Source organism: Bos indicus x Bos taurus, chromosome 4 (assembly GCF_003369695.1).
Source record: "Bos indicus x Bos taurus breed Angus x Brahman F1 hybrid chromosome 4, Bos_hybrid_MaternalHap_v2.0, whole genome shotgun sequence".
NCBI lineage: Eukaryota > Metazoa > Chordata > Mammalia > Artiodactyla > Bovidae > Bos > Bos indicus x Bos taurus.
In genome coordinates this window covers 42,906,278-42,921,554 of record NC_040079.1, presented here as the reverse complement: position 1 = coordinate 42,921,554, position 15,277 = coordinate 42,906,278, and the positions used below count along the sequence as shown (strand labels likewise).

General features: G+C 40.6%; 1 protein-coding gene across 4 annotated transcripts in view; it reads right to left on the bottom strand.

Annotated features, from left to right (window-relative positions):
- Positions 1 to 8,332, bottom strand: part of OGDH (oxoglutarate dehydrogenase) — a 66,700-nt gene extending 58,368 nt beyond the window's left edge. For all 4 annotated transcript variants that reach the window (XM_027539258.1, XM_027539260.1, XM_027539257.1 and 1 more), the window contains exon 1: positions 8,226 to 8,332. The gene's annotated coding sequence lies outside the window, so the exon portion shown is untranslated. The remainder of the gene's footprint in view (positions 1 to 8,225) is intronic.
- Positions 8,333 to 15,277: the final 6,945 nt, after the last annotated feature.

Here is a 15,277-nt window from a genome sequence, read left to right as displayed (position 1 = left end):
CGCCTAAACATTCCCCAGTTAGGCAGCACACACTTTACCCAAGGTCACCTCCCCATTCACAGGATGGGGAGATAAACTGACTCCTGACGTCTATGACCGTCATGCTGGCTAGGCAGAGGAGTAATCAGAGGTAAAAACAGCTTGGACAGTTTCTCAGGACATGAGTCTTTGAGGGAAAAGCACATGCATAGTTAAATGGCTGTTACCACTGTATGTTGCCTGAGAACCATTTTAAAAGTACAACTTACCTTGAAAGGCGGTTTTTTTTTGGGGGGGGGGCGCGTTTCAGACTCAAGATTCTCATAACAAGTCAAGAAAACAATGCTTGCTACATACCCACGGCTGTTACTCCAATATTCTAGCTTTAGCAGTCATACAAAGACATTAGGTACAGAGAGAGCACAAATACCAATTCTCTTTTACTGGCTGAGAATCTAAGGAGAATTCAACATCTTTCACCTGTGATGCCTCATCAACCATAAACTGAGAGGGAGGTAATGCAGGTTACTCTTAAACTGCAAAGGTATTTTGCCATCATTAGATGAGTGGTGGCTGAGCCTGCAGGGCAAACAAAGCAGAATGATCCTCACTATGTGAGCCTTAAATGTGCCACTTGATCTATGGTCAGTTTCCTCTGCCATAAAGTGAAGGGAACAATCAGTCCTGCTTTCTCAATGTCTTTTGTAACTATGATACAAAAATGAAAGAATTTTACACACTTTAAAAATACTTTTATGACTAAAGGACAATTTACCAGAAAAACAAAAAACCAACCAACCAGCCAAATAAACAAACAAAAAACAAGAAAAGCAATCCTGCAGCTAATGCTATCTCTTAAAAAAGCTGAAGTTTCCAAGGTAAACCTAAACAGAAGTAAACTTGGAGCGGGTAACTGACCAGACTGTAAGGAAGGACTTCCACCTCTGAACCAGGAACCCTAAACAAGCTTCAGTGCACAGGCCTGAAGACTGAACTGTCCTTCCCCAGACTGACACTGTTAGCAGAGGTGCCCTGACTGTGGTGATGCATGGTATAGGTAAGCTGGCATCTTTTAAAGGTGTTGGTTAAAGTACAAATTATTAAAATTTTATGAAAAGAAAGGGCAGTTGTCAATATTTATTAAAAACTTAAAAAGTATATACAGAACTTCTGTTTCCCACTACATGCAGCTAATAATAAGAGATGTTTCATTAAAAAAAAAAATCACGATTCTGAAAGGTGGAGAGGAGACAGACTGGGAAGGGATCTTGGGGCCCAGAGGACTCAGAATTGAGTTCTCATTTTCTTTTTGCCTCATATATTCCAGGCTAGGTGCTGAAGAAGTTGGCAACCCAGAAATACCAACTACTGTAGACTCAAAAAAAGCTGCAACGTAAGTCTGCCCTCTCAGGCCAGCGGACTGAGAATGGGGCAGTCTAGCAGGACAGGATATTTTTAGACAATAACCACTCTACTGAAACCAACCCCACAGAAAAATGGTGGCCCGCTCCCACTCCACCTGGTAGTATCAGAGAAGATCAGCGACTTTCATCCCCACCAGTGACAACGACCCCCTCCCCCCAACAACATTAGTACAGGCCAGGAGGGAGCCTGGATTTTACTGCCCAGCAGCACAAGGCAGGCTGGAATCACAAAGGTCTAACTGAGAAATTACCACACAGCAGTGACAAGGAATCCCTACCCACAGATACCAAGGAGGCCAGGTGAGGAGCCTCTGCCTCCACCCAGTAATAACCAGGCAGCACCTCCTATCCCCCCAGCAGTGTCAGAAGCCTGTTCTGTTGCGCTCACCAACACTAAGATGACACACATTAGAATAACGTGGCAAAGCTGTAGAAGAGCCAGCATCAATATGCTTCCACAAGCAACTATGAACATGCTTGAAACAAATGAAAATAGCCTCAGTAAAGAAAAAGAAGATATAGAGATGAACCAAATGGAAACTTCAGAACTGAAAATTACAATAACTAGCATAAAAAACCTGATAAACATGAACAAAAGGAATTTCCCATTCTGAACAAGAGGAAATAGACTGGGGGAAAAAAACCAGGGCCTCAGGGACATGTGGGACTATAATAAAAGACCTAATGCTGCATATAAATGTCATCAGAATCTCATGAGGAGCAGAAAGGGGAAGGGGCTGAAAATGTATTCAAAAAAATAATGGCTGCAAACTTTCCAAATTTAGCAGAAGACATAAACTTACAGATTCAAGAACCTGAGAGAACCCCAAACAAAATAAACCCGAAGAAATACATTCCACGATACATCATGAGCTTTTGAAAACTACAAACAACTCAAATAGTATATTTCTCACCAGAAACTATGAAGGCCAAGAGAAAGCGGCACAACACTTTTCAAGTGCTGAAAGAAAATAACTGTTAATCCAGAGCCCTATAGCCAGCAAAAACATCCTTCAGGAAAAAGGGGGGAAATAAAGATCTTAGATGAAGAAAAACTAAAACAATTTATGGACAGAAGATTTATCTTAAATGAATGGCTAAATGAAATCCTGTAAACAGAAAGTAAATGATAAAAGGAAAACTTGTAACATCATGAAGAAAGAACAAAAACAAAACATAGGTAAACATAATTTCCTTTCCTCTGCTGCTGCTGCTAAGTCGCTTCAGTCGTGTCCAACTCTGCGACCCCATAGATGGCAGCCCACCAGGCTCCCCCGTCCCTGGGATTCTCCAGGCAAGAACACTGGAGTGGGTTTCCCTTCCTCTAGAATCTTGTAAATGATGTGTAATGGATGAAGCAAAAATTACGACACACCTGATATGGTTCTAATGCTGTGTCTGTAGAAGAATTATTTAAGACAATTTTAAGTGGAGTAGGATAAAGTGATGTAAACAGAGATATGGTTTCCATATTTCACTCAAAATGATAAAATGATGACACTAGTAGACTGTGATAAATTATGTACACACAATGCAATACCTAAAAATCCACTAAAAAAGCTACACAGATACACTAAAAAAATACTACATGTAATTAAAAGTGGAATTTAAAAATGTGTTCAAGTTAAAAAAAGAAAAATGTGTTCAAGTAATCCACAAGGGGGCAAGAAAAAGAAAGCAGAGGAACAAAAAACAAAAAAGAAAATAAAGAATAAAATAGCAGATATAACTCCTAACATATCAATTATTACACTAAATGTAAATGATCTAAATATACCAGTTAGAGACAGGCAGAATGGATAAAACAACAGGATCTGATAATATAAGAAATTTCAAATATAACAATACAGGAAGCTTGGAAGTGTAAGGATGAAACATTATGTATCATACAAACATTAAGCAAATGAAAGCAGGAGTTTATTTCATCATCTAATACTACTACTATTATCAGACAAAATAGACATCAGAGCAAAGAAAATTACCAGAGATACTAATGACAAAAGATTAATCTACCAAGAAAATACAGCAATCTTAAATCTTAAAATATAGCAATCTTAAATCTATGTCATACCAAACAACATAACTGCAAAATATGTGAATCAAACTAATAAAAGTGAGTGGAGAAAAAAACAAATTTAAATTATAGTTGGAAACTTCAACTCCTCTTTCAACAAGAGACAGAAAAGCTAGATATGAGGTCAGCAAGGAAACCAAGAAACTCAAAAGTACAAACTACAACAACTTATCCAGTTTGAAATAGCTACTCAAGAAATTTCATGTGTAATTTAAAAGCTCCTGAGAAAACAGACTCTAGGAAATTTCCTGGCACTCCAGTGGTCAGGACTCTTTACTTCCACTGCTGGGGGCATGGGTTTAATCCCTGGTTGGAAACTTAGATCCACATGTGGCAATGCCAAAAACAAAACAAACAAAAAACAATGCAATCTACCATACTGACAGGCTTGAAAAGAAAAACTGCATGCTCATATCAATAGATGCAGATAAGGCACTTGACAAAATTCAACCACCAGGATAAAAACTCTCAGAAAACTAGGAATAAAAGGGAACTTTAACTTGATAGTAAGCCTCCACAAAAGCCTACAGCTAATACATACTACTTAATTGTGAAAGAGTGACTGCATCTTTTTAAAACTGGGAGCAATGTAAGGATGTCTACTTTCATCCCTACTATTCAATATACTACTGAGAACTGTAGCCAGTGCAATAAGCCAAAAAAAGGAATTAAAAGGCATATAGATCAGAAAATAAGAAATAAAACTACTACTATTTGCAGATCACATAATTGATTATCTATGTATAAAACTTTAAGGAACCTACAAAAACATTTATAGAATAAGTGAATTTGCAAGGTCATAGGATACAAGATAAATATATAAAAACCAACTGTATCTCTACAAACTATCAAAGGACATATGAAAAAGAATTTTTAAAAAGGAAACTGTAAGTCTAACAAAACGTGTACAAGGCTTGTATGCTAAAAACTACAAAATACCAATGAACAAAATAAAAAAACCTAAATAAATGAGAGACATACCTTGTTGGTGGACTGGAAGATTATCTCCAAATTGTTACACAACTCTAGCACAATTCCTATCAAAATCTCAGTTAGAATTTCTGTAGATAGAGGTAAGATTACTCTAAAATTTATAGGCAAAGGCAAAGGAATTAGATTAGCTGAGACAATAGTAGTGGGAAGAACCGATTTACTTAATTTCAAAATTATGTAACTTCAATAATCATATTGTATGGTACTGATGGTGAGACAGACAAAAAGACTGATGAAACACAACAGAGGACTCTAAAACAGACCCGCACAAGCACAACCAAGTGATATCTGGCAAAAATGTAAAAGCAATTCAATGGAGGAAGAACAGTCTTCTCAACAAATGCTGCTAGTTGGATATTTATAGTGGAAGGAAAAAGAGAGAAAGAATAAACGGAAAAGAAAGAAATCACTCAAGCTAGAATTCACACCTTATATAGAAATCAACTTGAAGTTGATTATAAATTTAAATGTACAACACAGAACTATAAAGCTTATAGAGAAATATGTAACAGAAACAAGAGCGAGGTGGTCTTTAACTTGCTACTAAAAGCACAACCCAGAAAAAACAAAGTTCATAAACAGGACTTGACCAAAATTAAAAAAGTTTTTGCTCTCCAAAAGATCCCATTAAGAAGATGAAGACAAGCTACAGACAGGAGAAAATATCTGCAAACCACATATCCAACAAAGGACTAGAATGCTTAAGAAATTCTCAAAATGAAACATTAAAAACTGCAAATGATCCAATTACAAAATGGGCAAAAGATATTAATAGGTATTTCATGGAAGAGGCAAATAAACACATTCAGTATCACTAGCCATTAGGGAAATGCAAATTAAAACCACAATCACTACGCATCTATTAGAATGGCTAAAAATTTTTTAATGGTATTAAATGCTACCAAGAATATGGAGTAAGTGGGTCACAAACACATTATTGGTGGGAATGTACAAGAAAAGTCTGTCTACTTTTAAAAAAACTAAACATGAAACCACCCTATGACCTAGTGATTACACTCCTGGGAATTTTTCTCAGAGAAATGAAAACTTCTGTTCACATAAAAACCTGTATATATATATATATCCTATGTAAGAGTGCAATGTGGGGCTGTTCAACACAAACATAATAATGTACTTTTGTGAATGAGAGCTGGCATGTCAAATGCATTCTCTAGAAAAATAACTGGTGTAATATTAAGATTTGTTTTCTAAAGTTGATACTGTCAGTTATTTTTGTGAACAGCCTGATGTTTGGGACCTTTTTTTCTCAAAATAAAAAAGTCCTTATTAAACCAAGAATTCGAAGGAAAAAGAAACCCCAAAAACCTGTATATAAATGTTTACAACAGCTTAACAGTCAAAGAATGGAAACCACCCAGATGTCCTTCAATGACTGGAGACTTAAATCAACTGTGGTACACCAATAGCCTCGTACATCAATAGCATCAAAAGCATAAAAATGAACAAAACTACTGATATAGGCAACCACCTGCATGCATTTTCAGAGAATCATGCTTAGCGAAAAAAGCCAACCCTAAAAGGTTACATACTGTACGATTCTCCTTATGTAACATTCCTGACATGTCAAAACTATAGAAATGGAAAACAGATTAGTGGTTGCCAGGAGCTGAGGAACTGCAGGCAGGATGGAAGTGGGTACAGCCATAACAAGATAACAGGAGGGACCCTTGGCATGACGGAAAGGTTCTCTATCTTGACTGTCAATACCTGGTTGTGATATAGTTCTGAAGTTTTTGTAAAAATGTTATTTGAGAAAATGGGTAAAGGGACAGTGGGATCTCTCTGCACTTTTGTTATAATTGCATATAATTGATTTGCATGTACAATTTCTCAAAATTACAAAATTCTAGAATAAATTTCTCAGTAATTGTACAATTATTCCAAAGTAAAACTATCTAAAAATTTTAAAGAAGATGGTACAGTACTTTTCTCAAATGGGGCAGTAAGGAGTAAGGCTAATTAAAAGCAGATCTGATATACATAGATATATATGCAAGATACACATATAGCATGGTAAATATTGCACTTTTAATAAGCTGTGTGTTCAAATTCAAATGAAATCAACAGAAATTAATGTATTTCTGAAATTAAAGATAGTCTTTAAAAGTAACTAAATTTTGGTGATGGCTGCTTACTATGAATACACTACAAACTAGTGAATTGTATACTTGAAAGAATGAACAGTATGGTACATGAATTATATCTCAATAAAGCTGTTTAAGGAAAAAAAAAGGTACTTGAAATGTGGAAAATGCTCTTCAAAATTTTATCAGGATACTCTAATCTTTCTTCAACTTTCAAAATCAGCTAATTTGCAAAGCTAGAATAAGTACTATACATTTTCAGACCGTGAGGATCTTGCACAAAAAAACTGCAGTTTGACTACTGCACCTCTTGTTACAGTGCAAGCAAGACTTCATCCAGGCCATTTATCCTTTTAAAGCTGCTCAGAGCCCAAACCTGGGAGTCAGCCTCTACTTCCTGCTTCAAAGTACAGGTAAAACAAAGCAGAGAAACCCCAGGACAAAAGAGAGTTCACACCTCAGGTCTGAGTCACCTCTCCTCTGTCATGGGTGAAGGGCAGAGAGAGCAAGTTCTTGTCTATACTCAGTGTCTCGCCACCAGTTTTCTACCAAGCTTCGTTACACAACTTACACTGACTCAGGTAGCCTTGCGAAAGGAAAAGGGTACACTAGTGTGTTCCTCGAGGAAACGCGCTTCATCTCAACATGAACTACCATATCCCTGGAAGAAAGAAGCGTACTGACTACAGTAGGGTACTGCAAGCTAGTCTGCCCATTAAGGGTGTTGCCCCCAAAGAGTTCACAGGGAGGATGGGTACTCTGGGTACTAAGCATGGAGGGATCCTGAGTATTTGGGCACTGAGCGCGCATGCAGCAGAGAAACCTGTCCATTAAGAGTGTCACCCTGAAGAGCACAGAGAATAGAAACGATGAGTGCTGAGTACAGTAAAGGTACTGAGGATAGTGGAGGTACTAAGTGCTGGAGGGTAATTCACTCAGGGTTCACCCCCGAAGAGCGCAGGGAGGATGGGTATGGGGGTACTGAATACACAGGATACTGTGGGCTAAGCCGCTCCTCAAGGGCGTCACCCCAAGGAACACAGGAAGGATGAGTACGACAGAGGAGTACTGCAAGACAGAGGGGTACTGCACAGTAATCTGTTCCTCAAAGGGTCGTCCCAGGGGCGAAGGGTCAGTCCGGACAGAAGCCGACCAGCGTCTTCGCGCTCTGGGAAAAACGAATGCCCACAATTCACAGCTGGTTCTTCAAGGGCGCGCCACCCTTCCAGCCGTCCAGGCTGGGAGAGGACACAGCCTGACGACTCCCACGTGACGCCTCCTCGACCTTGGGGGTCACCCCTGCCGCTGCGCCCGTTCCCTCACATCCGCCGCGCAGCCCACCCCTCTGCCCATCACAGCCAATGGCTTGCCGCTCCGCGCCCCGCGCGACCTCTGCGCTCGCCCGCACCCGCCAATCTCCGCCCGCCAGGAGGCGCCCCCTGCACCATTGGCTGCCATGTCCGTCTGTCAGGCTCCGTCCCACCCACCTCCCCCCGTCAGCCCCGCTCCAGCCAGCTCCACTCCCTGTCACCGGGGCGGCGGCGACAACGAGGGTGCGGCGGCCTTACCCCATGCCAAGACCCTCGCCGCCTGCCTGACCGGCGCGGAGCCTCCCAAATCCGGCGGGACCCAGCCGCCGCGCAAGCCTACCTGTCTCCGGCTCAGCTCCACCCGAATGAGGCGCCGACACCCCACTCCGGGGCACCAAACTCTCGGCCCCGCCTCAGCGTGTGGCGTCAGCACGCCGCCCCGCCCTAAGACGAGAGGGGCCGCCCCAACCTCGTGAGCGGAGTCTTGACGTCACAGAGTCGCGCCCACAACTCCGGTGGCTCGGCCTTGGGGCGGTAGTGTTAGCTCCGGGGTTGTAGCTTGCTTTTGGCACGTCGGGTCCTGACCGGCTTGCGTGACAGTTCTGAAAGGGGTCTGCATGTTGCTAAGTACTGTCTCCTGCAGTAAGCTGTCCGGAGTCCTTTGATGGAGAACTGACCTGGTATGTGATGTCAGAAACAAACCTTGGTCGGCAGTGCGCGCTTGAGGCGCCGCAGGCAGTGACCCACGGAGTGAGAACCAGGAAGTCCTAACCCTGACACTAGGTTTTCCCAAAGTAGGCAACGGGCTCGCGGGAGTCTTCACTTGGTACATGGATGGTTTATTATGCCATTTCATCGAATACCAAGTGGTCATCCGCTTTTAGATGTTATTTTACTTACTGCTGAGAAAGGGAAAGAACAAAAACACTTTTACTAGGACACCTCAATCGTAGATAGAGCACTATTTTCAAAATGTGGAGGACAAAAATCTCAATTTTGTTGAGATATGGTAAGTTGTAAGCAATCACATACAGAGAAAGTCCTTTCAGTTCTTCAGTCTTTATTAGCAAGGGAAAAGCCTCATTTAATGCTAAAGTGTCTTTAATTCCATTTTTTCTTCTTTCCCTTTTCTGACCAAGATAAAACAGGCTCACAACTTTTGGTGGACAATAATATACGTAGAAGTTACTTGGTCTTCCTGATTTGTGATAGGTTATCTTTGAGATATACGGCAAGTAATAGGTTTTCTGATTTACTGTAATGCTAAAATTTTTCTTTTGTAATAAAAATGTCCATTTTAAAACTATAGTAACTAGATACTAGTATGGAAAGGTGGCATCCAAATGACTGACAGGAGGGAAAGGCTTTTCCACACTGTCTTGAATTGTTCCTCCGTGTTTATTCCCCACAATTTAAAGGCAAGGACTGTGTCATGTGGCATAGCCGGGGATACTGGGGTGACAAAGGGCAGTCATCAGGTCATAGGGATCTGACCTTGAAAGCTCCATAGAGGACACAGGTGTCTGAATCTGGGCCGAAATTCAGACAGATTTTGCCACCTGCTGGCAAGTATGATACAGACTTGTAGCAAAGTTTCTTCAGTGAAGTAAGTGAAAGTCGCTCAGTCCTGTCTGACTCTTTGGGACCCCATGGACTATACAATCCATGGAATTCTCCAGGCCAGAATACTGGCGTGGGTAGCCTTTCCCTTCTCCAGGGGATCTTCCCAACCCAGGGATCAAACCCAGGTCTACGGCATTGCACGCTGATTCTTTACCAGCTGAGCCACCAGGGAAGCCCACATTTCTAAAAGAGAAAGGCAAAGTAGAGGTGGGCTTTTTTTTTTTTCTTTTGTTTTTTAAGTAGGGAGTAAGGGGCTTCCCTGAGGCTCATTAGTGAAGAATGAGCTTATTGCTCCTGCAGTTCAGGAGCCTCTGGTTCTATCCCTGGGTCAGAAAGATCCGCTGGAGGAGGAAATGGTAACCCATTCTGGTATTCTTGCCTGAAAAATCCCATAGACAGAGAAGCCTGGTGGGCTGCATTCCAGAGGGTTGCAAAGAGATGGATACAACTGAGTGACTGAACACACACACACACACACATCAGTGCGTGTGAGAACAAAGTTAGGCTGATACGTGTTCTGAGGATTTGAAGACTAGGAGAAAGTGAAGGAACCAAGGAACAAACCAGTATTTTTTTTTCTTTCTCTTTTTATTGTGGTAAAATATAAGAAAAAATTTGTCTTTTTAAAGTACAATTTAGTGGCATTAATCACTTTACAATGTTGTGCAACCATAACCACTATCTATTTTACCATTCCAAAGAGAAATTCACAGGAAGCTGAGCGTGGTGCTCTGTGACAGCCTAGATGGGTGGGATCTGGGTGGGGAGTGGGGGGAGGTCCAAGAGGGAGAGAACATAGGTACGCATACAGCTGATCCATGTCATTGTATGGCAGAAACTAACACAACATTGTAAAGCAATTATGCTCCAATTAAAAAATAATAATAAAAGGAGAAATTCTGTAACCGTTTAACAATAACTTCCCACCCCCTCCCTTCTTCCTTCTGAGTAGCTTCTATTATACTTTGTCTCTATAAACTTGATAACTCCATCTACCTCGTATACAGTATCATATGAGGTACTGTATATATCTCATACAGATAGTATTTGTCCTTTTATGTCTTGCTTATTTCACTTAGCATGTTTTCAATGTTCAGCCATACTATAGCATGAATCAAAATTTCTTTCCTTTTCATGGCAGAGTAATATTCTGTCTTATGGATATACTCTGCCTTGTCTATCCATTCATCAGTTGATGGACATTTGCTTTGTTTCTACCTTTCTGCTTTTGTGAATAGTGCTACTGTTACTGAACTAAACTTGGGTCTACTTGCGTGACTGGCAGCAAGACCAATCTACTGACACCAGTTTGTGGTGAAAGAAAATACAGTGTTTATTGCAAGGCCAAGCAAGGAAAAAAGGCAGCTTGTGCTCAAAAGATCAGAACTCCTCAATGGCTTTCAAGAAAGGTTTTGTTTGTTTTTTAAATTTTTATTCTTTATTTTTGGCTGTACCATGTGGCTTGCAGGATCCTAGTTCCCTGACTAGGGATTGAACCCATGACCCCAGTAATGAAAGTACAGAGTCCTGATCACTGGGCTGCCAGAGAATTCCCAGGGAAGTGTTTTGAAAGGCAACTTTAGGGGAGAGGGTCACAGGGTGCCTGGAGGACATTCTTCTGATTGGTTGGTGAAGTAACTAGGTGCTATTTCAGCAGTCATCAGCCTTCTGGTTCCAGCTGGCCTGGGCTCTATGAGCTTGTGTTCAGTATGCAGTTAACGTCCTCCCCCTAGTGGGGGTTTTTGTATCTGCAAAACAACTCAAGGATATGGTTCAGAATACCATCTACAACTCTTGAGGAGGTCCTTGACTTTGTTTTATGGCTAAATTATTATTAATTTGCCTTGACTGTTTTCCTTTCTTTTTGCTTTTTCTCACTTCTCTGATTAAATTTGCTCTTTGGAACTTAGGGTAAGCTTAGGGGCTAAAGCTTATCTACAAACAAGAGACAGGGTAGGGCTTCCCTGGTGGCTCAGTGGTCAAGAATCCACCAGCCAGTGCAGAAGACATGGGTTAGATTCCTGGTCCAGGAAGATCCCACATGCCTATGTGCAACTAATATCCCACATGCCTATGGGCACATGGGAGCAACTAAACCCATGTGCCACAACTACTGAACATGTGCTCTAGAGCCTGTGAGCCACGACTACTGAGCCCGCATGCTACAACTACTGAAGCCTGCACGCCTTAGAGCTCATGCTCCTAACAAAAGAAGCCACTGCAATGAGAAATCCATGTACTACAACTATAGAAAAGCCTGCTCACCACAACTAGAGAAAAGCCTGAACAGCAATGAAGACCCAGCACAGCCAAAATTAAATAAAATTAAAATCATAAAAAAAAAATACTGGATACTGGAGTCTGTCCCTGGAAAGTCCCACAGGGTCCTGCTTGGTTTCACTACAATGATCATTGGCTTACAAGTGTCTGTCAAGTACTTGTTTACAATTTTATTGGGTATTTCCTAGGAGCATAAGTGGTTGGTCATATGGTAATTCTATCTCCAGCTTTCTGAGCAAGTGCTAAACTGTTTCCCACAGGGCCCATACCATTTTACATTCACACTAGCAGTGCATGATGGTTTCAACTCTTCCGCATATCCTTCAGTACTTAATTTCTTAAAAAACTTTTTTTATTATAGCAATATTAGTATGTGAGGCGATATCATTGTTGTCTTGTTTTGCATTTCCCTAATGACTAATTACATCAAATTTTTTATGTGTTTATTGGCCATTTGTATATCTTCTTTGGAGAAAAGTTTAAGTCGTTTGCCCTTTTTTGAATTGGGGTTTTTGTCTCATTGTTGAGTTGGAAGAGTTCTTTATATATTAACCCCTCATCAGGTATATGAGTTGCAAATATTTTCTCCCATTCTGTAGGTTGTCTTTTTGCTTTATTTATAACGTTATTTAATGAACAACAGTTTTAAACTTTGAAGTACATTTTTTTATCCATGTTTGTTGTTGCATAGTTCATTATCTGTCATAGCCAAGAATCCATTGCTAAATCTGAGATCATGAAGATTTATCCTTCTTCTAAGAATTTTATGGTTTTAGCTTTTTTATTTAGGTTGTCTATGCATTTTGAGTTAATTTTTGTATATGATGTGCATTAGGAATTCAACATCATCTTTTTGCACATGGCTTAAAGCTCAACATTCATAAAACTAAGATCATGGCATCTGGTCCCATCACTTCATGGAAAATAGATGGGGAAACAGTAGAAACAGTGACAGACTTTATTTTTTTGGGCTCCAAAATCACTGCAGATGGCGATTGCAGCCATGAAATTAAAAGATGCTTACTCCTTGGAAGGAACATAGACAACATATTAAAAAGCGGAGACATTACTTTGCCAAAAAAGGTCCGTCTAGTCAAGGCTATGGTTTTTCCAGTAGTCATGTATGGATGTGGGAGTTGGACCATAAAGAAAGAAAGCTGAACGCTGAAGAATTGATGTTTTTGAACTGTGGTGTTGGAGAAGACTCTTGAGAGTCCCTTGGACTACAAGGAGATCAAACTAGTCCATCCTAAAGGAAATCAGTCCTGATTATTCATTGGAAGGATTGATGTTGAAGAACTGTATATGATGTGTAGTAGAAATCCAACATCATCTTTTTGCACATGGCTTAGAGTTCAACATTCATAAAACTAAGAGCCAATACTTTGGCCACCTGATGTGAAGAACTGACTCATTGGAAAAGGCCCTGATGCTGGGAAAGATTGATGGCGGGAGGAGAAGGGGATGACAGAGGATGAGATGGTTGGATGGCATCACTGACTCAATGGACGTGAGTTTGAGTAAACTTTGGGAGTTGGTGATGGACAGGGAGGCCTGGCGTGCTGCAGTCCATGGAGTCTAAAAGAGTCAGACATGACTGAGTGGCTGAACTGACTGACCAGGGAGAGATTGAACCCATACTCTTGCCAGTGAAAACATGGAATCCTAACCACTGGGCGCACCAGGGAATTCCCCTATTGCCTCTAATCTATATTATTTCCTTTCTTCTGCTAGCTTTTAGTTTGCTCTTTTTTCTTTCCCTCTCTTTTTTAATTCATTAAAGTGTAAAGTTAGGTTATTGATTATTGTTTGTTCATTTGTTTTTGCCACATGGCATGTAAGATCTTCACCAGGAATTAAACTCATGCCCCCTTCGTTGGAAGCACAGAGTCTCAACTACTGTACCACCAGGGAATTCCCTTTCTTCTTGATTAATGCACACTTTTACAACTATAAAATTTCCTCTGAGCACTGCCTTCACTATAGTCAATGTCTTTTGTTCAGTATGTTTTTTCACCAAAATATGTATTCTGCATTCATTCAACAAATATTTCTACTGGGTTGGTTCTAAGTGCTGGGAATATAGAAGTGAACACAACACAGGCAATATCTAAAATGTCATATGCTAACATTTTATGGTAAACCAGCAAGGTAGCAATTAATTTGAAATCTGTAAAACAAGGTACTTTGATAGGGAATGGCAGTTGTATTGCTTTTGTTTTTGAAATATATTTTATTAAATAGGTACCATATTCACTTGGTTCAGAAATCAGAACAATATTAAAAGGTCTAGTTTGCAGAGTCTCCCTTGCATGCCTGTTACCATCCATATCATAGTCTGCTGGCCTCTCAAACCCCATTCCTGCCAGAGGTAACTATTTGTTGAATCACGGAGCAATCAAGTATTCCAGGATGAGAGCAGAGGTGGAGGGAATTCAGGGGCTTGGAGAGTGGCAATTTACCAACTAGGACAGAGGTATTTCTATATTTTAATTGGCACAACCATGCTGGTGTATATTTGCTGAATATTCATGTTACCTATAACCACTTATAGTCTTATATAGTCTTCTAGCATTTTTCATGCAAATACAGACGCTAAAGATAACATATTAGGTACTGTCTTCTGTACCTTGCTTTTTTAACTTTAGCAAAGACTCCTGGAAAGTTTATATATCAGTCCATAAAGACTGTGTTCATTTTTTCCAGTTATTTGATAGTTCATCTTTGTCCTGTGTTGTATTGGCTGGGGCAGTTCTTCTGGAACTGAATGGTCTCATTCTATTAATTGGAGGCTCAGGCTGGACCTTTTATCAGCTGGATTCCAGACAGCGAAAAGAGAAGCTACAAGGCTTAAGGCCCAGGTACCAGAGCCATACAGCTTTTTTTCCATTGTATTGAATGGGTCAGTGCAAGTCACGGGGCCAGAACCAGATTCCAGGGGAAAGAAAATAGATGCCAGCCCTCAGTGGGAAGAGCATGTGGACATGGGGATCGGAGGGATTGTTTGGGTAAGGCCTTTGTAGACATTCTACCACTTGGTATGCTTAGTTGTGTGCTGTGCTTTGTTGCTATGCTGTGCTGTGTTGTGCTTAGTTGCTTCAGTCGTGTCCAACTCTTTGAGACCTATGAACTGTAACCTGCCAGGCTCCTCTGTCTCCATGGGATTCTCCAGTCAAGAATACTGGAATGGGTTGCCATGCCCTCCTCCAGGGGATCTTCCTGACCCAGGGATCAAACCCACGTCTCTTACCTCTCCTACATTGGCAGGCAGGTTCATTACCACTAGCGCCACCTGGGAAGCCAACATTCTACCACATCAAGGCCCAGTCATGGTTCACATGTCTTATTTAATATTATGCATCTTTAGTTTCTTAAATTAGTACATTTCTCCCACTCCCCCCCCTTTTGTTTGGCTTTAATTTTTGAAAGGTTGGAGTCAATTGTTTCATATTCTAGATTTACCTTATTATTTCCTCATGATGTCTTCTA